Raw genomic sequence first — 18,072 nt, forward strand, 5'->3', positions numbered from 1 at the left:
AAAAAATTTGCCAGTAATGTGAAAAAACCTACAGCACCACGTGTTCCCATGTGGTCTCCCACCCAAGCACTAACCAGGCCCAACACTGCTTAGCTTCCAAGATCAGACGAGATTGGGCATATCCAATGTGGTATGGCTGTAGGTGAGATACAGCCACTTTTTTGCCCTCTTCTACTTCTATCACCAGGTAAGCTAATAAAAAAGTTTCGTAACTGTTTTTGCTTACTGAAAAAAATCATGTGTTGGCAATGTAAAAAGACCTACAGGACATGATATTAGCAGGGGATCTTAAATTAAACTACTAAAGAGGCTCAACACTGTTTAGCTGCCAAAAGCAGTTGGAATTGGGCCTAAACAGTGTGGTAAGTCTTTAGGTGATGGCTATTGTGTATGTTTGACCTCTTCTAAATGTCTGTGCTGGCAATAAAATGAAAAAGTTTCCAATTTAAATAGATAGAGAATAAAAACAATTTGCCAGTAATGTGAAAAAACCTACAGCACCTGGTGTTCCCATGTGGTCTCCCACCCAAGTACTAACCAGGCCCAACACTGCTTAGCTTCCAAGATCAGATGAGATTGGGCCTATCCAATGTGGTATGGCTGTAGGTGAGATACATGCACTTTTTTGCCCTCTTCTACTTCTATCACCAGGTAAGCTAATAAAAAAGTTTCCTAACTGTTTTTGCTTACTGAAAAAAATCATGTGTTGGTAATGTAAAAAGACCTACAGGACATGATATTAGCAGGGGATCTTAAATTAAACTACTAAAGAGGCTCAACACTGTTTAGCTGCCAAAAGCAGTTGGAATTGGGCCTAAACAGTGTGGTAAGTCTTTAGGTGATGGCCATTGTGTCTGTTTGACCTCTTACAAATGTCTCTACAGGCAATAAAAAGAAAAAGTTTCCAATTTAAATAGCTAGAGAATAAAAACAATTTGCCAGTAATGTGAAAAAACCTACAGCACCTGGTGTTCCCATGTGGTCTCCCACCCAAGTACTAACCAGGCCCAACACTGCTTAGCTTCCAAGATCAGACGATATTGGACATATCCAATGTGGTATGGCTGTAGGTGAGATACAGGCACTTTTTTGCCCTCTTCTACTTCTATCACCAGGTAAGCTAATAAAAAAGTTTCGTAACTGTTTTTGCTTACTGAAAAAAATCATGTGTTGGCAATGTAAAAAGACCTACAGGACATGATGTTAGCAGGGGATCTTAAATTAAACTACTAAAGAGGCTCAACACTGTTTAGCTGCCAAAAGCAGTTGGAATTGGGCCTAAACAGTGTGGTAAGTCTTTAGGTGATGGCTATTGTGTCTGTTTGACCTCTTACAAATGTCTCTACAGGCAATAAAAAGAAAAAGTTTCCAATTTAAATAGCTAGAGAATAAAAACAATTTGCCAGTAATGTGAAAAAACCTACAGCACCTGGTGTTCCCATGTGGTCTCCCACCCAAGTACTAACCAGGCCCAACACTGCTTAGCTTCCAAGATCAGACGAGATTGGGCCTATCCAATGTGGTATGGCTGTAGGTGAGATACCTGCACTTTTTTTGCCCTCTTCTACTTCTATCACCAGGTAAGCTAATAAAAAAGTTTACTAACTGTTTTGGCTTAATGAAAAAAATCATGTGTTGGTAATGTAAAAAGACCTACAGGACATGATATTAGCAGGGGATCTTAAATTAAACTACTAAAGAGGCTCAACACTGTTTAGCTGCCAAAAGCAGTTGGAATTGGGCCTAAACAGTGTGGTAAGTCTTTAGGTGATGGCTATTGTGTCTGTTTGACCTCTTACAAATGTCTCTACAGGCAATAAAAAGAAAAAGTTTCCAATTTAAATAGCTAGAGAATAAAAACAATTTGCCAGTAATGTGAAAAAACCTACAGCACCTGGTGTTCCCATGTGGTCTCCCACCCAAGTACTAACCAGGCCCAACACTGCTTAGCTTCCAAGATCAGACGAGATTGGGCCTATCCAATGTGGTATGGCTGTAGGTGAGATACATGCTCTTTTTTGCCCTCTTCTCTTCTATCACCAGGTAAGCTAATAAAAAAGCTTCTTACTGTTTTTGCTTACTGAAAAAAATCATGTGTTGGTAATGTAAAAAGACCTACAGGACATGATATTAGCAGGGGATCTTAAATTAAACTACTAAAGAGGCTCAACACTGTTTAGCTGCCAAAAGCAGTTGGAATTGGGCCTAAACAGTGTGGTAAGTCTTTAGGTGATGGCTATTGTGTATGTTTGACCTCTTCTAAATGTCTGTGCTGGCAATCAAAAGAAAAAGTTTCCAATTTAAATAGATAGAGAATAAAAACAATTTGCCAGTAATGTGAAAAAACCTACAGCACCTGGTGTTCCCATGTGGTCTCCCACCCAAGTACTAACGAGACCCAACACTGCTTAGCTTCCAAGATCAGACGAGATTGGGCCTATCCAATGTGGTATGGCTGTAGGTGAGATACATGCACTTTTTTGCCCTCTTCTACTTCTATCACCAGGTAAGTTAATAAAAAAGTTTCCTAACTGTTTTGGCTTAATGAAAAAAATCATGTTTTGGTAATGTAAAAAGACCTACAGGACATGATATTAGCAGGGGATCTTAAATGAAACTACTAAAGAGGCTCATACACTGTTTAGCTGCCAAAAGCAGTTGGAATTGGGCCTAAACAGTGTGGTAAGTCTTTAGGTGATGGCTATTGTGTCTGTTTGACCTCTTCCAAATGTCTGTACTGGCAATAAAAAGAAAAAGTTTCCAATTTAAATAGCTAGAGAATAAAAACAATTTGGCAGTAATGTGAAAAAACCTACAGCACCTGGTGTTCCCATGTGGTCTCCCACCCAAGTACTAACAAGGCACAACACTGCTTAGCTTCCAAGATCAGACGAGATTGGGCATATCCAATGTGGTATGGCTGTAGGTGAGATACAGGCACTTTTTTGCCCTCTTCTACTTCTATCACCAGGTAAGCTAATAAAAAAGTTTTGTAACTGTTTTTGCTTACTGAAAAAAATCATGTGTTGGCAATGTAAAAAGACCTACAGGACATGATGTTAGCAGGGGATCTTAAATTAAAATACTAAAGAGGCTCAACACTGTTTAGCTGCCAAAAGCAGTTGGAATTGGGCCTAAACAGTGTGGTAAGTCTTTAGGTGATGGCTATTGTGTATGTTTGACCTCTTCTAAATGTCTGTGCTGGCAATAAAAAGAAAAAGTTTCCAATTTAAATAGATAGAGAATAAAAACAATTTGCCAGTAATGTGAAAAAACCTACAGCACCTGGTGTTCCCATGTGGTCTCCCACCCAAGTACTAACCAGGCCCAACACTGCTTAGCTTCCAAGATCAGACGAGATTGGGCCTATCCAATGTGGTATGGCTGTAGGTGAGATACATGCACTTTTTTGCCCTCTTCTACTTCTATCACCAGGTAAGCTAATAAAAAAGTTTCCTAACTGTTTTGGCTTAATGAAAAAAATCATGTTTTGGTAATGTAAAAAGACCTACAGGACATGATATTAGCAGGGGATCTTAAATTAAACTACTAAAGAGCTCAACACTGTTTAGCTGCCAAAAGCAATTGGAATTGGGCCTAAACAGTGTGGTAAGTCTTTAGGTGATGGCTATTGTGTCTGTTTGACCTCTTACAAATGTCTCTACAGGCAATAAAAAGAAAAAGTTTCCAATTTAAATAGCTAGAGAATAAAAACAATTTGCCAGTAATGTGAAAAAACCTACAGCACCACGTGTTCCCATGTGGTCTCCCACCCAAGTACTAACCAGGCCCAACACTGCTTAAGCTTCCAAGATCAGACGAGATTGAACATATCCAATGTGGTATGGCTGTAGGTGAGATACAGGCACTTTTTTGCCCTCTTCTACTTCTATCACCAGGTAAGCTAATAAAAAAGTTTCGTAACTGTTTTTGCTTACTGAAAAAAATCATGTGTTGGCAATGTAAAAAGACCTACAGGACATGATATTAGCAGGGGATCTTAAATTAAACTACTAAAGAGGCTCAACACTGTTTAGCTGCCAAAAGCAGTTGGAATTGGGCCTAAACAGTGTGGTAAGTCTTTAGGTGATGGCTATTGTGTATGTTTGACCTCTTCTAAATGTCTGTGCTGGCAATAAAAAGAAAAAGTTTCCAATTTAAATAGATAGAGAATAAAAACAATTTGCCAGTAATGTGAAAAAACCTACAGCATCTGGTGTTCCCATGTGGTCTCCCACCCAAGTACTAACCAGGCCCAACACTGCTTAGCTTCCAAGATCAGACGAGATTGGGCCTATCCAATGTGGTATGGCTGTAGGTGAGATACATGCACTTTTTTTGCCCTCTTCTACTTCTATCACCAGGTAAGCTAATAAAAAAGTTTCCTAACTGTTTTGGCTTAATGAAAAAAATCATGTTTTGGTAATGTAAAAAGACCTACAGGACATGATATTAGCAGGGGATCTTAAATGAAACTACTAAAGAGGCTCAACACTGTTTAGCTGCCAAAAGCAGTTGGAATTGGGCCTAAACAGTGTGGTAAGTCTTTAGGTGATGGCCATTGTGTCTGTTTGACCTCTTACAAATGTCTCTACAGGCAATAAAAAGAAAAAGTTTCCAATTTAAATAGCTAGAGAATAAAAACAATTTGCCAGTAATGTGAAAAAACCTACAGCACCTGGTGTTCCCATGTGGTCTCCCACCCAAGTACTAACCAGGCCCAACACTGCTTAGCTTCCAAGATCAGACGAGATTGGACATATCCAATGTGGTATGGCTGTAGGTGAGATACCTGCACTTTTTTTGCCCTCTTCTACTTCTATCACCAGGTAAGCTAATAAAAAAGTTTACTAACTGTTTTGGCTTAATGAAAAAAATCATGTTTTGGTAATGTAAAAAGACCTACAGGACATGATATTAGCAGGGGATCTTAAATGAAACTACTAAAGAGGCTCATACACTGTTTAGCTGCCAAAAGCAGTTGGAATTGGGCCTAAACAGTGTGGTAAGTCTTTAGGTGATGGCTATTGTGTCTGTTTGACCTCTTCCAAATGTCTGTACTGGCAATAAAAAGAAAAAGTTTCCAATTTAAATAGCTAGAGAATAAAAACAATTTGCCAGTAATGTGAAAAAACCTACAGCACCAGGTGTTCCAATGTGGTCTCCCACCCAAGTACTAACCAGGCCCAACACTGCTTAGCTTCCAAGATCAGACAAGATTGGACCTATCCAATGTGGTATGGCTGTAGGTGAGATACATGCTCTTTTTTGCCCTCTTCTCTTCTATCACCAGGTAAGCTAATAAAAAAGCTTCCTAACTGTTTTTGCTTACTGAAAAAAATCATGTGTTGGTAATGTAAAAAGACCTACAGGACATGATATTAGCAGGGGATCTTAAATTAAAATACTAAAGAGGCTCAACACTGTTTAGCTGCCAAAAGCAGTTGGAATTGGGCCTAAACAGTGTGGTAAGTCTTTAGGTGATGGCTATTGTGTATGTTTGACCTCTTCTAAATGTCTGTGCTGGCAATAAAAAGAAAAAGTTTCCAATTTAAATAGATAGAGAATAAAAACAATTTGCCAGTAATGTGAAAAAACCTACAGCACCTGGTGTTCCCATGTGGTCTCCCACCCAAGTACTAACCAGGCCCAACACTGCTTAGCTTCCAAGATCAGACAAGATTGGACCTATCCAATGTGGTATGGCTGTAGGTGAGATACATGCTCTTTTTTGCCCTCTTCTCTTCTATCACCAGGTAAGCTAATAAAAAAGCTTCCTAACTGTTTTTGCTTACTGAAAAAAATCATGTGTTGGTAATGTAAAAAGACCTACAGGACATGATATTAGCAGGGGATCTTAAATGAAACTACTAAAGAGGCTCATACACTGTTTAGCTGCCAAAAGCAGTTGGAATTGGGCCTAAACAGTGTGGTAAGTCTTTAGGTGATGGCTATTGTGTCTGTTTGACCTCTTCCAAATGTCTGTACTGGCAATAAAAAGAAAAAGTTTCCAATTTAAATAGCTAGAGAATAAAAACAATTTGCCAGTAATGTGAAAAAACCTACAGCACCAGGTGTTCCAATGTGGTCTCCCACCCAAGTACTAACCAGGCCCAACACTGCTTAGCTTCCAAGATCAGACAAGATTGGACCTATCCAATGTGGTATGGCTGTAGGTGAGATACATGCTCTTTTTTGCCCTCTTCTCTTCTATCACCAGGTAAGCTAATAAAAAAGCTTCCTAACTGTTTTTGCTTACTGAAAAAAATCATGTGTTGGTAATGTAAAAAGACCTACAGGACATGATATTAGCAGGGGATCTTAAATTAAAATACTAAAGAGGCTCAACACTGTTTAGCTGCCAAAAGCAGTTGGAATTGGGCCTAAACAGTGTGGTAAGTCTTTAGGTGATGGCTATTGTGTATGTTTGACCTCTTCTAAATGTCTGTGCTGGCAATAAAAAGAAAAAGTTTCCAATTTAAATAGATAGAGAATAAAAACAATTTGCCAGTAATGTGAAAAAACCTACAGCACCTGGTGTTCCCATGTGGTCTCCCACCCAAGTACTAACCAGGCCCAACACTGCTTAGCTTCCAAGATCAGACGAGATTGGGCCTATCCAATGTGGTATGGCTGTAGGTGAGATACATGCTCTTTTTTGACCTCTTCTCTTCTATCACCAGGTAAGCTAATAAAAAAGCCTGCTAACTGTTTTTGCTTACTGAAAAAAATCATGTGTTGGTAATGTAAAAAGACCTACAGGACATGATATTAGCAGGGGATCTTAAATGAAACTACTAAAGAGGCTCAACACTGTTTAGCTGCCAAAAGCAGTTGGAATTGGGCCTAAACAGTGTGGTAAGTCTTTAGGTGATGGCTATTGTGTCTGTTTGACCTCTTACAAATGTCTCTACAGGCAATAAAAAGAAAAAGTTTCCAATTTAAATAGCTAGAGAATAAAAACAATTTGCCAGTAATGTGAAAAAACCTACAGCACCTGGTGTTCCCATGTGGTCTCCCACCCAAGTACTTACCAGGCCCAACACTGCTTAGCTTCCAAGACCAGACGAGATTGGGCATATCCAATGTGGTATGGCTGTAGGTGAGATACAGGCATTTTTTTGCCCTCTTCTACTTCTATCACCAGGTAAGCTAATAAAAAAGTTTCGTAACTGTTTTTGCTTACTGAAAAAAATCATGTGTTGGCAATGTAAAAAGACCTACAGGACATGATATTAGCAGGGGATCTTAAATTAAACTACTAAAGAGGCTCAACACTGTTTAGCTGCCAAAAGCAGTTGGAATTGGGCCTAAACAGTGTGGTAAGTCTTTAGGTGATGGCTATTGTGTATGTTTGACCTCTTCTAAATGTCTGTGCTGGCAATAAAAAGAAAAAGTTTCCAATTTAAATAGATAGAGAATAAAAACAATTGGCCAGTAATGTGAAAAAACCTACAGCATCTGGTGTTCCCATGTGGTCTCCCACCCAAGTACTAACCAGGCCCAACACTGCTTAGCTTCCAAGATCAGACGAGATTGGGCCTATCCAATGTGGTATGGCTGTAGGTGAGATACATGCACTTTTTTTGCCCTCTTCTACTTCTATCACCAGGTAAGCTAATAAAAAAGTTTCCTAACTGTTTTGGCTTAATGAAAAAAATCATGTTTTGGTAATGTAAAAAGACCTACAGGACATGATATTAGCAGGGGATCTTAAATGAAACTACTAAAGAGGCTCATACACTGTTTAGCTGCCAAAAGCAGTTGGAATTGGGCCTAAACAGTGTGGTAAGTCTTTAGGTGATGGCTATTGTGTCTGTTTGACCTCTTACAAATGTCTCTACAGGCAATAAAAAGAAAAAGTTTCCAATTTAAATAGCTAGAGAATAAAAACAATTTGCCAGTAATGTGAAAAAACCTACAGCACCTGGTGTTCCCATGTGGTCTCCCACCCAAGTACTAACCAGGCCCAACACTGCTTAGCTTCCAAGATCAGACGAGATTGGGCATATCCAATGTGGTATGGCTGTAGGTGAGATACAGGCATTTTTTTGCCCTCTTCTACTTCTATCACCAGGTAAGCTAATAAAAAAGTTTCGTAACTGTTTTTGCTTAATGAAAAAAATCATGTGTTGGCAATGTAAAAAGACCTACAGGACATGATATTAGCAGGGGATCTTAAATTAAACTACTAAAGAGGCTCAACACTGTTTAGCTGCCAAAAGCAGTTGGAATTGGGCCTAAACAGTGTGGTAAGTCTTTAGGTGATGGCTATTGTGTATGTTTGACCTCTTCTAAATGTCTGTGCTGGCAATAAAAAGAAAAAGTTTCCAATTTAAATAGATAGAGAATAAAAACAAGTTGCCAGTAATGTGAAAAAACCTACAGCACCTGGTGTTCCCATGTGGTCTCCCACCCAAGTACTAACCAGGCCCAACACTGCTTAGCTTCGAAGATCAGACGAGATTGGGCCTATCCAATGTGGTATGGATGTAGGTGAGATGCATGCTCTTTTTTGCCCTCTTCTCTTCTATCACCAGGTAAGCTAATAAAAAAAGCTTCCTAACTGTTTTTGCTTACTGAAAAAAATCATGTGTTGGTAATGTAAAAAGACCTACAGGACATGATATTAGCAGGGGATCTTAAATTAAAATACTAAAGAGGCTCAACACTGTTTAGCTGCCAAAAGCAGTTGGAATTGGGCCTAAACAGTGTGGTAAGTCTTTAGGTGATGGCTATTGTGTCTGATTGACCTCTTACAAATGTCTCTACAGGCAATAAAAAGAAAAAGTTTCCAATTTAAATAGATAGAGAATAAAAACAATTTGCCAGTAATGTGAAAAAACCTACAGCACCTGGTGTTCCCACGTGGTCTCCCACCCAAGTACTAACCAGGCACAACACTGCTTAGGTTCCAAGATCAGACGAGATTGGGCAAATCCAATGTGGTATGGCTGTAGGTGAGATAAAGGCACTTTTTTGCCCTCTTCTACTTCTATCACCAGGTAAGCTAATAAAAAAGTTTTGTAACTGTTTTTGCTTAATGAAAAAAATCATGTGTTGGCAATGTAAAAAGACCTACAGGACATGATATTAGCAGGGGATCTTAAATTAAACTACTAAAGAGGCTCAACACTGTTTAGCTGCCAAAAGCAGTTGGAATTGGGCCTAAACAGTGTGGTAAGTCTTTAGGTGATGGCTATTGTGTCTGTTTGACCTCTTACAAATGTCTCTACAGGCAATAAAAATAAAAAGTTTCCAATTTAAATAGCTAGAGAATAAAAACAATTTGCCAGTAATGTGAAAAAACCTACAGCACCAGGTGTTCCCATGTGGTCTACCACCCAAGCACTAACCAGACCCAACACTGCTTAGCTTCCAAGATCAGACGAGATTGGGCATATCCAATGTGGTATGGCTGTAGGTGAGATACAGCCACTTTTTTGCCCTCTTCTACTTCTAAAACCAGGTAAGCTAATAAAAAAGTTTCGTAACTGTTTTTGCTTACTGAAAAAAATCATGTGTTGGCAATGTAAAAAGACCTACAGGACATGATATTAGCAGGGGATCTTAAATTAAACTACTAAAGAGGCTCAACACTGTTTAGCTGCCAAAAGCAGTTGGAATTGGGCCTAAACAGTGTGGTAAGTCTTTAGGTGATGGCTATTGTGTATGTTTGACCTCTTCTAAATGTCTGTGCTGGCAATAAAAAGAAAAAGTTTCCAATTTAAATAGATAGAGAATAAAAACAATTTGCCAGTAATGTGAAAAAACCTACAGCACCTGGTGTTCCCATGTGGTCTCCCACCCAAGTACTAACCAGGCCCAACACTGCTTAGCTTCCAAGATCAGATGAGATTGGGCCTATCTAATGTGGTATGGCTGTAGGTGAGATACATGCACTTTTTTGCCCTCTTCTACTTCTATCACCAGGTAAGCTAATAAAAAAGTTTCCTAACTGTTTTTGCTTACTGAAAAAAATCATGTGTTGGTATTGTAAAAAGACCTACAGGACATGATATTAGCAGGGGATCTTAAATTAAACTACTAAAGAGGCTCAACACTGTTTAGCTGCCAAAAGCAGTTGGAATTGGGCCTAAACAGTGTGGTAAGTCTTTAGGTGATGGCCATTGTGTCTGTTTGACCTCTTACAAATGTCTCTACAGGCAATAAAAAGAAAAAGTTTCCAATTTAAATAGCTAGAGAATAAAAACAATTTGCGAGTAATGTGAAAAAACCTACAGCACCTGGTGTTCCCATGTGGTCTCCCACCCAAGTACTAACCAGGCCCAACACTGCTTAGCTTCCAAGATCAGACGAGATTGGACATATCCAATGTGGTATGGCTGTAGGTGAGATACAGGCACTTTTTTGCCCTCTTCTACTTCTATCACAAGGTAAGCTAATAAAAAAGTTTCGTAACTGTTTTTGCTTACTGAAAAAAATCATGTGTTGGCAATGTAAAAAGACCTACAGGACATGATATTAGCAGGGGATCTTAAATTAAACTACTAAAGAGGCTCAACACTGTTTAGCTGCCAAAAGCAGTTGGAATTGGGCCTAAACAGTGTGGTAAGTCTTTAGGTGATGGCTATTGTGTATGTTTGACCTCTTCTAAATGTCTGTGCTGGCAATAAAAAGAAAAAGTTTCCAATTTAAATAGATAGAGAATAAAAACAATTTGCCAGTAATGTGAAAAAACCTACAGCACCTGGTGTTCCCATGTGGTCTCCCACCCAAGTACTAACCAGGCCCAACACTGCTTAGCTTCCAAGATCAGACGAGATTGGGCCTATCCAATGTGGTATGGCTGTAGGTGAGATACCTGCACTTTTTTTGCCCTCTTCTACTTCTATCACCAGGTAAGCTAATAAAAAAGTTTCCTAACTGTTTTTGCTTACTGAAAAAAATCATGTGTTGGTAATGTAAAAAGACCTACAGGACATGATATTAGCAGGGGATCTTAAATTAAACTACTAAAGAGGCTCAACACTGTTTAGCTGCCAAAAGCAGTTGGAATTGGGCCTAAACAGTGTGGTAAGTCTTTAGGTGATGGCCATTGTGTCTGTTTGACCTCTTACAAATGTCTCTACAGGCAATAAAAAGAAAAAGTTTCCAATTTAAATAGCTAGAGAATAAAAACAATTTGCCAGTAATGTGAAAAAACCTACAGCACCTGGTGTTCCCATGTGGTCTCCCACCCAAGTACTAACCAGGCCCAACACTGCTTAGCTTCCAAGATCAGACGAGATTGGACATATCCAATGTGGTATGGCTGTAGGTGAGATACAGGCACTTTTTTGCCCTCTTCTACTTCTATCACAAGGTAAGCTAATAAAAAAGTTTCGTAACTGTTTTTGCTTACTGAAAAAAATCATGTGTTGGCAATGTAAAAAGACCTACAGGACATGATATTAGCAGGGGATCTTAAATTAAACTACTAAAGAGGCTCAACACTGTTTAGCTGCCAAAAGCAGTTGGAATTGGGCCTAAACAGTGTGGTAAGTCTTTAGGTGATGGCTATTGTGTATGTTTGACCTCTTCTAAATGTCTGTGCTGGCAATAAAAAGAAAAAGTTTCCAATTTAAATAGATAGAGAATAAAAACAATTTGCCAGTAATGTGAAAAAACCTACAGCACCTGGTGTTCCCATGTGGTCTCCCACCCAAGTACTAACCAGGCCCAACACTGCTTAGCTTCCAAGATCAGATGAGATTGGGCCTATCTAATGTGGTATGGCTGTAGGTGAGATACATGCACTTTTTTGCCCTCTTCTACTTCTATCACCAGGTAAGCTAATAAAAAAGTTTCCTAACTGTTTTTGCTTACTGAAAAAAATCATGTGTTGGTAATGTAAAAAGACCTACAGGACATGATATTAGCAGGGGATCTTAAATTAAACTACTAAAGAGGCTCAACACTGTTTAGCTGCCAAAAGCAGTTGGAATTGGGCCTAAACAGTGTGGTAAGTCTTTAGGTGATGGCCATTGTGTCTGTTTGACCTCTTACAAATGTCTCTACAGGCAATAAAAAGAAAAAGTTTCCAATTTAAATAGCTAGAGAATAAAAACAATTTGCCAGTAATGTGAAAAAACCTACAGCACCTGGTGTTCCCATGTGGTCTCCCACCCAAGTACTAACCAGGCCCAACACTGCTTAGCTTCCAAGATCAGACGAGATTGGACATATCCAATGTGGTATGGCTGTAGGTGAGATACAGGCACTTTTTTGCCCTCTTCTACTTCTATCACAAGGTAAGCTAATAAAAAAGTTTCGTAACTGTTTTTGCTTACTGAAAAAAATCATGTGTTGGCAATGTAAAAAGACCTACAGGACATGATATTAGCAGGGGATCTTAAATTAAACTACTAAAGAGGCTCAACACTGTTTAGCTGCCAAAAGCAGTTGGAATTGGGCCTAAACAGTGTGGTAAGTCTTTAGGTGATGGCTATTGTGTATGTTTGACCTCTTCTAAATGTCTGTGCTGGCAATAAAAAGAAAAAGTTTCCAATTTAAATAGATAGAGAATAAAAACAATTTGCCAGTAATGTGAAAAAACCTACAGCACCTGGTGTTCCCATGTGGTCTCCCACCCAAGTACTAACCAGGCCCAACACTGCTTAGCTTCCAAGATCAGACGAGATTGGGCCTATCCAATGTGGTATGGCTGTAGGTGAGATACCTGCACTTTTTTTGCCCTCTTCTACTTCTATCACCAGGTAAGCTAATAAAAAAGTTTCCTAACTGTTTTGGCTTAATGAAAAAAAATCATGTTTTGGTAATGTAAAAAGACCTACAGGACATGATATTAGCAGGGAATCTTAAATGAAACTACTAAAGAGGCTCATACACTGTTTAGCTGCCAAAAGCAGTTGGAATTGGGCCTAAACAGTGTGGTAAGTCTTTAGGTGATGGCTATTGTGTCTGTTTGACCTCTTACAAATGTCTCTACAGGCAATAAAAAGAAAAAGTTTCCAATTTAAATAGCTAGAGAATAAAAACAATTTGCCAGTAATGTGAAAAAACCTACAGCACCTGGTGTTCCCATGTGGTCTCCCACCCAAGTACTTACCAGGCCCAACACTGCTTAGCTTCCAAGACCAGACGAGATTGGGCATATCCAATGTGGTATGGCTGTAGGTGAGATACAGGCATTTTTTTGCCCTCTTCTACTTCTATCACCAGGTAAGCTAATAAAAAAGTTTCGTAACTGTTTTTGCTTACTGAAAAAAATCATGTGTTGGCAATGTAAAAAGACCTACAGGACATGATATTAGCAGGGGATCTTAAATTAAACTACTAAAGAGGCTCAACACTGTTTAGCTGCCAAAAGCAGTTGGAATTGGGCCTAAACAGTGTGGTAAGTCTTTAGGTGATGGCTATTGTGTATGTTTGACCTCTTCTAAATGTCTGTGCTGGCAATAAAAAGAAAAAGTTTCCAATTTAAATAGATAGAGAATAAAAACAATTTGCCAGTAATGTGAAAAAACCTACAGCATCTGGTGTTCCCATGTGGTCTCCCACCCAAGTACTAACCAGGCCCAACACTGCTTAGCTTCCAAGATCAGATGAGATTGGGCCTATCCAATGTGGTATGGCTGTAGGTGAGATACATGCACTTTTTTGCCCTCTTCTACTTCTATCACCAGGTAAGCTAATAAAAAAGTTTCCTAACTGTTTTGGCTTAATGAAAAAAATCATGTTTTGGTAATGTAAAAAGACCTACAGGACATGATATTAGCAGGGGATCTTAAATGAAACTACTAAAGAGGCTCAACACTGTTTAGCTGCCAAAAGCAGTTGGAATTGGGCCTAAACAGTGTGGTAAGTCTTTAGGTGATGGCCATTGTGTCTGTTTGACCTCTTACAAATGTCTCTACAGGCAATAAAAAGAAAAAGTTTCCAATTTAAATAGCTAGAGAATAAAAACAATTTGCCAGTAATGTGAAAAAACCTACAGCACCTGGTGTTCCCATGTGGTCTCCCACCCAAGTACTAACCAGGCCCAACACTGCTTAGCTTCCAAGATCAGACGAGATTGGACATATCCAATGTGGTATGGCTGTAGGTGAGATACCTGCACTTTTTTTGCCCTCTTCTACTTCTATCACCAGGTAAGCTAATAAAAAAGTTTACTAACTGTTTTGGCTTAATGAAAAAAATCATGTTTTGGTAATGTAAAAAGACCTACAGGACATGATATTAGCAGGGGATCTTAAATGAAACTACTAAAGAGGCTCATACACTGTTTAGCTGCCAAAAGCAGTTGGAATTGGGCCTAAACAGTGTGGTAAGTCTTTAGGTGATGGCTATTGTGTCTGTTTGACCTCTTCCAAATGTCTGTACTGGCAATAAAAAGAAAAAGTTTCCAATTTAAATAGCTAGAGAATAAAAACAATTTGCCAGTAATGTGAAAAAACCTACAGCACAAGGTGTTCCAATGTGGTCTCCCACCCAAGTACTAACCAGGCCCAACACTGCTTAGCTTCCAAGATCAGACAAGATTGGGCCTATCCAATGTGGTATGGCTGTAGGTGAGATACATGCTCTTTTTTGCCCTCTTCTCTTCTATCACCAGGTAAGCTAATAAAAAAGCTTCCTAACTGTTTTTGCTTACTGAAAAAAATCATGTGTTGGTAATGTAAAAAGACCTACAGGACATGATATTAGCAGGGGATCTTAAATTAAAATACTAAAGAGGCTCAACACTGTTTAGCTGCCAAAAGCAGTTGGAATTGGGCCTAAACAGTGTGGTAAGTCTTTAGGTGATGGCTATTGTGTATGTTTGACCTCTTCTAAATGTCTGTGCTGGCAATAAAAAGAAAAAGTTTCCAATTTAAATAGATAGAGAATAAAAACAATTTGCCAGTAATGTGAAAAAACCTACAGCACCTGGTGTTCCCATGTGGTCTCCCACCCAAGTACTAACCAGGCCCAACACTGCTTAGCTTCCAAGATCAGACGAGATTGGGCCTATCCAATGTGGTATGGCTGTAGGTGAGATACATGCTCTTTTTTGACCTCTTCTCTTCTATCACCAGGTAAGCTAATAAAAAAGCCTGCTAACTGTTTTTGCTTACTGAAAAAAATCATGTGTTGGTAATGTAAAAAGACCTACAAGACATGATATTAGCAGGGGATCTTAAATTAAACTACTAAAGAGGCTCAACACTGTTTAGCTGCCAAAAGCAGTTGGAATTGGGCCTAAACAGTGTGGTAAGTCTTTAGGTGATGGCTATTGTGTCTGTTTGACCTCTTACAAATGTCTCTACAGGCAATAAAAAGAAAAAGTTTCCAATTTAAATAGCTAGAGAATAAAAACAATTTGCCAGTAATGTGAAAAAACCTACAGCACCTGGTGTTCCCATGTGGTCTCCCACCCAAGTACTTACCAGGCCCAACACTGCTTAGCTTCCAAGACCAGACGAGATTGGGCATATCCAATGTGGTATGGCTGTAGGTGAGATACAGGCATTTTTTTGCCCTCTTCTACTTCTATCACCAGGTAAGCTAATAAAAAAGTTTCGTAACTGTTTTTGCTTACTGAAAAAAATCATGTGTTGGCAATGTAAAAAGACCTACAGGACATGATATTAGCAGGGGATCTTAAATTAAACTACTAAAGAGGCTCAACACTGTTTAGCTGCCAAAAGCAGTTGGAATTGTGCCTAAACAGTGTGGTAAGTCTTTAGGTGATGGCTATTGTGTATGTTTGACCTCTTCTAAATGTCTGTGCTGGCAATAAAAAGAAAAAGTTTCCAATTTAAATAGATAGAGAATAAAAACAATTTGTCAGTAATGTGAAAAAACCTACAGCACCTGGTGTTCCCATGTGGTCTCCCACCCAAGTACTAACCAGGCCCAACACTGCTTAGCTTCCAAGATCAGACGAGATTGGGCCTATCCAATGTGGTATGGCTGTAGGTGAGATACACGCACTTTTTTTGCCCTCTTCTACTTCTATCACCAGGTAAGCTAATAAAAAAGTTTCCTAACTGTTTTGGCTTAATGAAAAAAATCATGTTTTGGTAATGTAAAAAGACCTACAGGACATGATATTAGCAGGGGATCTTAAATGAAACTACTAAAGAGGCTCATACACTGTTTAGCTGCCAAAAGCAGTTGGAATTGGGCCTAAACAGTGTGGTAAGTCTTTAGGTGATGGCTATTGTGTCTGTTTGACCTCTTACAAATGTCTCTACAGGCAATAAAAAGAAAAAGTTTCCAATTTAAATAGCTAGAGAATAAAAACAATTTGCCAGTAATGTGAAAAAACCTACAGCACCTGGTGTTCCCATGTGGTCTCCCACCCAAGTACTAACCAGGCCCAACACTGCTTAGCTTCCAAGATCAGACGAGATTGGGCATATCCAATGTGGTATGGCTGTAGGTGAGATACAGGCATTTTTTTGCCCTCTTCTACTTCTATCACCAGGTAAGCTAATAAAAAAGTTTACTAACTGTTTTGGCTTAATGAAAAAAATCATGTTTTGGTAATGTAAAAAGACCTACAGGACATGATATTAGCAGGGGATCTTAAATGAAACTACTAAAGAGGCTCATACACTGTTTAGCTGCCAAAAGCAGTTGGAATTGGGCCTAAACAGTGTGGTAAGTCTTTAGGTGATGGCTATTGTGTCTGTTTGACCTCTTCCAAATGTCTGTACTGGCAATAAAAAGAAAAAGTTTCCAATTTAAATAGCTAGAGAATAAAAACAATTTGCCAGTAATGTGAAAAAACCTACAGCACCAGGTGTTCCAATGTGGTCTCCCACCCAAGTACTAACCAGGCCCAACACTGCTTAGCTTCCAAGATTAGACAAGATTGGGCCTATCCAATGTGGTATGGCTGTAGTTGAGATACATGCTCTTTTTTGCCCTCTTCTCTTCTATCACCAGGTAAGCTAATAAAAAAGCTTCCTAACTGTTTTTGCTTACTGAAAAAAATCATGTGTTGGTAATGTAAAAAGACCTACAGGACATGATATTAGCAGGGGATCTTAAATTAAAATACTAAAGAGGCTCAACACTGTTTAGCTGCCAAAAGCAGTTGGAATTGGGCCTAAACAGTGTGGTAAGTCTTTAGGTGATGGCTATTGTGTATGTTTGACCTCTTCTAAATGTCTGTGCTGGCAATAAAAAGAAAAAGTTTCCAATTTAAATAGATAGAGAATAAAAACAATTTGCCAGTAATGTGAAAAAACCTACAGCACCTGGTGTTCCCATGTGGTCTCCCACCCAAGTACTAACCAGGCCCAACACTGCTTAGCTTCCAAGATCAGATGAGATTGGGCCTATCCAATGTGGTATGGCTGTAGGTGAGATACATGCTCTTTTTTGACCTCTTCTCTTCTATCACCAGGTAAGCTAATAAAAAAGCCTGCTAACTGTTTTTGCTTACTGAAAAAAATCATGTGTTGGTAATGTAAAAAGACCTACAGGACATGATATTAGCAGGGGATCTTAAATTAAACTACTAAAGAGGCTCAACACTGTTTAGCTGCCAAAAGCAGTTGGAATTGGGCCTAAACAGTGTGGTAAGTCTTTAGGTGATGGCTATTGTGTCTGTTTGACCTCTTACAAATGTCTCTACAGGCAATAAAAAGAAAAAGTTTCCAATTTAAATAGCTAGAGAATAAAAACAATTTGCCAGTAATGTGAAAAAACCTACAGCACCTGGTGTTCCCATGTGGTCTCCCACCCAAGTACTTACCAGGCCCAACACTGCTTAGCTTCCAAGACCAGACGAGATTGGGCATATCCAATGTGGTATGGCTGTAGGTGAGATACAGGCACTTTTTTGCCCTCTTCTACTTCTATCACCAGGTAAGCTAATAAAAAAGTTTCGTAACTGTTTTTGCTTACTGAAAAAAATCATGTGTTGGCAATGTAAAAAGACCTACAGGACATGATATTAGCAGGGGATCTTAAATTAAACTACTAAAGAGGCTCAACACTGTTTAGCTGCCAAAAGCAGTTGGAATTGGGCCTAAACAGTGTGGTAAGTCTTTAGGTGATGGCTATTGTGTATGTTTGACCTCTTCTAAATGTCTGTGCTGGCAATAAAAAGAA

General features: G+C 39.0%; 32 non-coding genes and 7 pseudogenes across 32 annotated transcripts; all 39 read right to left on the minus strand.

Moving 5' to 3' along the window:
• Nucleotides 1-25: 25 nt before the first annotated feature.
• LOC146024276 (5S ribosomal RNA) lies at nucleotides 26-144 on the minus strand. Its single transcript, XR_014453662.1, has one exon. It is a non-coding gene; the product is annotated as a 5S ribosomal RNA (ribosomal RNA).
• Nucleotides 145-489: 345 nt separating this feature from the next.
• On the minus strand, nucleotides 490-608 carry LOC146021493 (5S ribosomal RNA). The gene has a single exon (XR_014450978.1). It is a non-coding gene; the product is annotated as a 5S ribosomal RNA (ribosomal RNA).
• A 345-nt stretch (nucleotides 609-953) lies between these two features.
• LOC146024312 (5S ribosomal RNA) lies at nucleotides 954-1,072 on the minus strand. The gene has a single exon (XR_014453697.1). It is a non-coding gene; the product is annotated as a 5S ribosomal RNA (ribosomal RNA).
• Nucleotides 1,073-1,417: 345 nt separating this feature from the next.
• Nucleotides 1,418-1,536, minus strand: LOC146021937 (5S ribosomal RNA). Its single transcript, XR_014451406.1, has one exon. It is a non-coding gene; the product is annotated as a 5S ribosomal RNA (ribosomal RNA).
• A 346-nt stretch (nucleotides 1,537-1,882) lies between these two features.
• LOC146021938 (5S ribosomal RNA) lies at nucleotides 1,883-2,001 on the minus strand. The gene has a single exon (XR_014451407.1). It is a non-coding gene; the product is annotated as a 5S ribosomal RNA (ribosomal RNA).
• A 343-nt stretch (nucleotides 2,002-2,344) lies between these two features.
• On the minus strand, nucleotides 2,345-2,463 carry LOC146024812 (5S ribosomal RNA; annotated as a pseudogene).
• Nucleotides 2,464-2,809: 346 nt separating this feature from the next.
• On the minus strand, nucleotides 2,810-2,928 carry LOC146024563 (5S ribosomal RNA). The gene has a single exon (XR_014453938.1). It is a non-coding gene; the product is annotated as a 5S ribosomal RNA (ribosomal RNA).
• Nucleotides 2,929-3,273: 345 nt separating this feature from the next.
• Nucleotides 3,274-3,392, minus strand: LOC146021939 (5S ribosomal RNA). The gene has a single exon (XR_014451408.1). It is a non-coding gene; the product is annotated as a 5S ribosomal RNA (ribosomal RNA).
• A 344-nt stretch (nucleotides 3,393-3,736) lies between these two features.
• LOC146025079 (5S ribosomal RNA) lies at nucleotides 3,737-3,856 on the minus strand (annotated as a pseudogene).
• A 345-nt stretch (nucleotides 3,857-4,201) lies between these two features.
• LOC146023961 (5S ribosomal RNA) lies at nucleotides 4,202-4,320 on the minus strand. The gene has a single exon (XR_014453360.1). It is a non-coding gene; the product is annotated as a 5S ribosomal RNA (ribosomal RNA).
• A 346-nt stretch (nucleotides 4,321-4,666) lies between these two features.
• LOC146022461 (5S ribosomal RNA) lies at nucleotides 4,667-4,785 on the minus strand. The gene has a single exon (XR_014451917.1). It is a non-coding gene; the product is annotated as a 5S ribosomal RNA (ribosomal RNA).
• Nucleotides 4,786-5,132: 347 nt separating this feature from the next.
• On the minus strand, nucleotides 5,133-5,251 carry LOC146024861 (5S ribosomal RNA; annotated as a pseudogene).
• A 344-nt stretch (nucleotides 5,252-5,595) lies between these two features.
• LOC146024489 (5S ribosomal RNA) lies at nucleotides 5,596-5,714 on the minus strand. Its single transcript, XR_014453868.1, has one exon. It is a non-coding gene; the product is annotated as a 5S ribosomal RNA (ribosomal RNA).
• Nucleotides 5,715-6,059: 345 nt separating this feature from the next.
• Nucleotides 6,060-6,178, minus strand: LOC146024862 (5S ribosomal RNA; annotated as a pseudogene).
• A 344-nt stretch (nucleotides 6,179-6,522) lies between these two features.
• LOC146021940 (5S ribosomal RNA) lies at nucleotides 6,523-6,641 on the minus strand. Its single transcript, XR_014451409.1, has one exon. It is a non-coding gene; the product is annotated as a 5S ribosomal RNA (ribosomal RNA).
• Nucleotides 6,642-6,985: 344 nt separating this feature from the next.
• LOC146022625 (5S ribosomal RNA) lies at nucleotides 6,986-7,104 on the minus strand. Its single transcript, XR_014452072.1, has one exon. It is a non-coding gene; the product is annotated as a 5S ribosomal RNA (ribosomal RNA).
• Nucleotides 7,105-7,449: 345 nt separating this feature from the next.
• Nucleotides 7,450-7,568, minus strand: LOC146023962 (5S ribosomal RNA). Its single transcript, XR_014453361.1, has one exon. It is a non-coding gene; the product is annotated as a 5S ribosomal RNA (ribosomal RNA).
• Nucleotides 7,569-7,915: 347 nt separating this feature from the next.
• LOC146023117 (5S ribosomal RNA) lies at nucleotides 7,916-8,034 on the minus strand. Its single transcript, XR_014452545.1, has one exon. It is a non-coding gene; the product is annotated as a 5S ribosomal RNA (ribosomal RNA).
• A 345-nt stretch (nucleotides 8,035-8,379) lies between these two features.
• On the minus strand, nucleotides 8,380-8,498 carry LOC146024782 (5S ribosomal RNA; annotated as a pseudogene).
• A 345-nt stretch (nucleotides 8,499-8,843) lies between these two features.
• Nucleotides 8,844-8,962, minus strand: LOC146024532 (5S ribosomal RNA). Its single transcript, XR_014453908.1, has one exon. It is a non-coding gene; the product is annotated as a 5S ribosomal RNA (ribosomal RNA).
• A 345-nt stretch (nucleotides 8,963-9,307) lies between these two features.
• On the minus strand, nucleotides 9,308-9,426 carry LOC146024547 (5S ribosomal RNA). Its single transcript, XR_014453923.1, has one exon. It is a non-coding gene; the product is annotated as a 5S ribosomal RNA (ribosomal RNA).
• A 345-nt stretch (nucleotides 9,427-9,771) lies between these two features.
• Nucleotides 9,772-9,890, minus strand: LOC146023259 (5S ribosomal RNA). The gene has a single exon (XR_014452682.1). It is a non-coding gene; the product is annotated as a 5S ribosomal RNA (ribosomal RNA).
• Nucleotides 9,891-10,235: 345 nt separating this feature from the next.
• LOC146022462 (5S ribosomal RNA) lies at nucleotides 10,236-10,354 on the minus strand. The gene has a single exon (XR_014451918.1). It is a non-coding gene; the product is annotated as a 5S ribosomal RNA (ribosomal RNA).
• A 345-nt stretch (nucleotides 10,355-10,699) lies between these two features.
• On the minus strand, nucleotides 10,700-10,818 carry LOC146021941 (5S ribosomal RNA). Its single transcript, XR_014451410.1, has one exon. It is a non-coding gene; the product is annotated as a 5S ribosomal RNA (ribosomal RNA).
• Nucleotides 10,819-11,164: 346 nt separating this feature from the next.
• On the minus strand, nucleotides 11,165-11,283 carry LOC146022464 (5S ribosomal RNA). The gene has a single exon (XR_014451920.1). It is a non-coding gene; the product is annotated as a 5S ribosomal RNA (ribosomal RNA).
• A 345-nt stretch (nucleotides 11,284-11,628) lies between these two features.
• On the minus strand, nucleotides 11,629-11,747 carry LOC146023260 (5S ribosomal RNA). The gene has a single exon (XR_014452683.1). It is a non-coding gene; the product is annotated as a 5S ribosomal RNA (ribosomal RNA).
• Nucleotides 11,748-12,092: 345 nt separating this feature from the next.
• Nucleotides 12,093-12,211, minus strand: LOC146022465 (5S ribosomal RNA). The gene has a single exon (XR_014451921.1). It is a non-coding gene; the product is annotated as a 5S ribosomal RNA (ribosomal RNA).
• A 345-nt stretch (nucleotides 12,212-12,556) lies between these two features.
• LOC146021942 (5S ribosomal RNA) lies at nucleotides 12,557-12,675 on the minus strand. The gene has a single exon (XR_014451411.1). It is a non-coding gene; the product is annotated as a 5S ribosomal RNA (ribosomal RNA).
• Nucleotides 12,676-13,023: 348 nt separating this feature from the next.
• On the minus strand, nucleotides 13,024-13,142 carry LOC146022626 (5S ribosomal RNA). Its single transcript, XR_014452073.1, has one exon. It is a non-coding gene; the product is annotated as a 5S ribosomal RNA (ribosomal RNA).
• A 345-nt stretch (nucleotides 13,143-13,487) lies between these two features.
• Nucleotides 13,488-13,606, minus strand: LOC146023627 (5S ribosomal RNA). Its single transcript, XR_014453038.1, has one exon. It is a non-coding gene; the product is annotated as a 5S ribosomal RNA (ribosomal RNA).
• Nucleotides 13,607-13,951: 345 nt separating this feature from the next.
• LOC146022466 (5S ribosomal RNA) lies at nucleotides 13,952-14,070 on the minus strand. Its single transcript, XR_014451922.1, has one exon. It is a non-coding gene; the product is annotated as a 5S ribosomal RNA (ribosomal RNA).
• A 347-nt stretch (nucleotides 14,071-14,417) lies between these two features.
• Nucleotides 14,418-14,536, minus strand: LOC146024987 (5S ribosomal RNA; annotated as a pseudogene).
• Nucleotides 14,537-14,880: 344 nt separating this feature from the next.
• On the minus strand, nucleotides 14,881-14,999 carry LOC146021943 (5S ribosomal RNA). Its single transcript, XR_014451412.1, has one exon. It is a non-coding gene; the product is annotated as a 5S ribosomal RNA (ribosomal RNA).
• Nucleotides 15,000-15,343: 344 nt separating this feature from the next.
• Nucleotides 15,344-15,462, minus strand: LOC146022627 (5S ribosomal RNA). The gene has a single exon (XR_014452074.1). It is a non-coding gene; the product is annotated as a 5S ribosomal RNA (ribosomal RNA).
• Nucleotides 15,463-15,807: 345 nt separating this feature from the next.
• On the minus strand, nucleotides 15,808-15,926 carry LOC146021944 (5S ribosomal RNA). The gene has a single exon (XR_014451413.1). It is a non-coding gene; the product is annotated as a 5S ribosomal RNA (ribosomal RNA).
• A 347-nt stretch (nucleotides 15,927-16,273) lies between these two features.
• LOC146023128 (5S ribosomal RNA) lies at nucleotides 16,274-16,392 on the minus strand. The gene has a single exon (XR_014452556.1). It is a non-coding gene; the product is annotated as a 5S ribosomal RNA (ribosomal RNA).
• Nucleotides 16,393-16,738: 346 nt separating this feature from the next.
• Nucleotides 16,739-16,857, minus strand: LOC146025105 (5S ribosomal RNA; annotated as a pseudogene).
• Nucleotides 16,858-17,201: 344 nt separating this feature from the next.
• Nucleotides 17,202-17,320, minus strand: LOC146021494 (5S ribosomal RNA). Its single transcript, XR_014450979.1, has one exon. It is a non-coding gene; the product is annotated as a 5S ribosomal RNA (ribosomal RNA).
• Nucleotides 17,321-17,664: 344 nt separating this feature from the next.
• Nucleotides 17,665-17,783, minus strand: LOC146022628 (5S ribosomal RNA). Its single transcript, XR_014452075.1, has one exon. It is a non-coding gene; the product is annotated as a 5S ribosomal RNA (ribosomal RNA).
• Nucleotides 17,784-18,072: the final 289 nt, after the last annotated feature.

Source organism: Crinia signifera, chromosome 7, assembly GCF_055691185.1.
Source record: "Crinia signifera chromosome 7, ASM5569118v1, whole genome shotgun sequence".
NCBI lineage: Eukaryota > Metazoa > Chordata > Amphibia > Anura > Myobatrachidae > Crinia > Crinia signifera.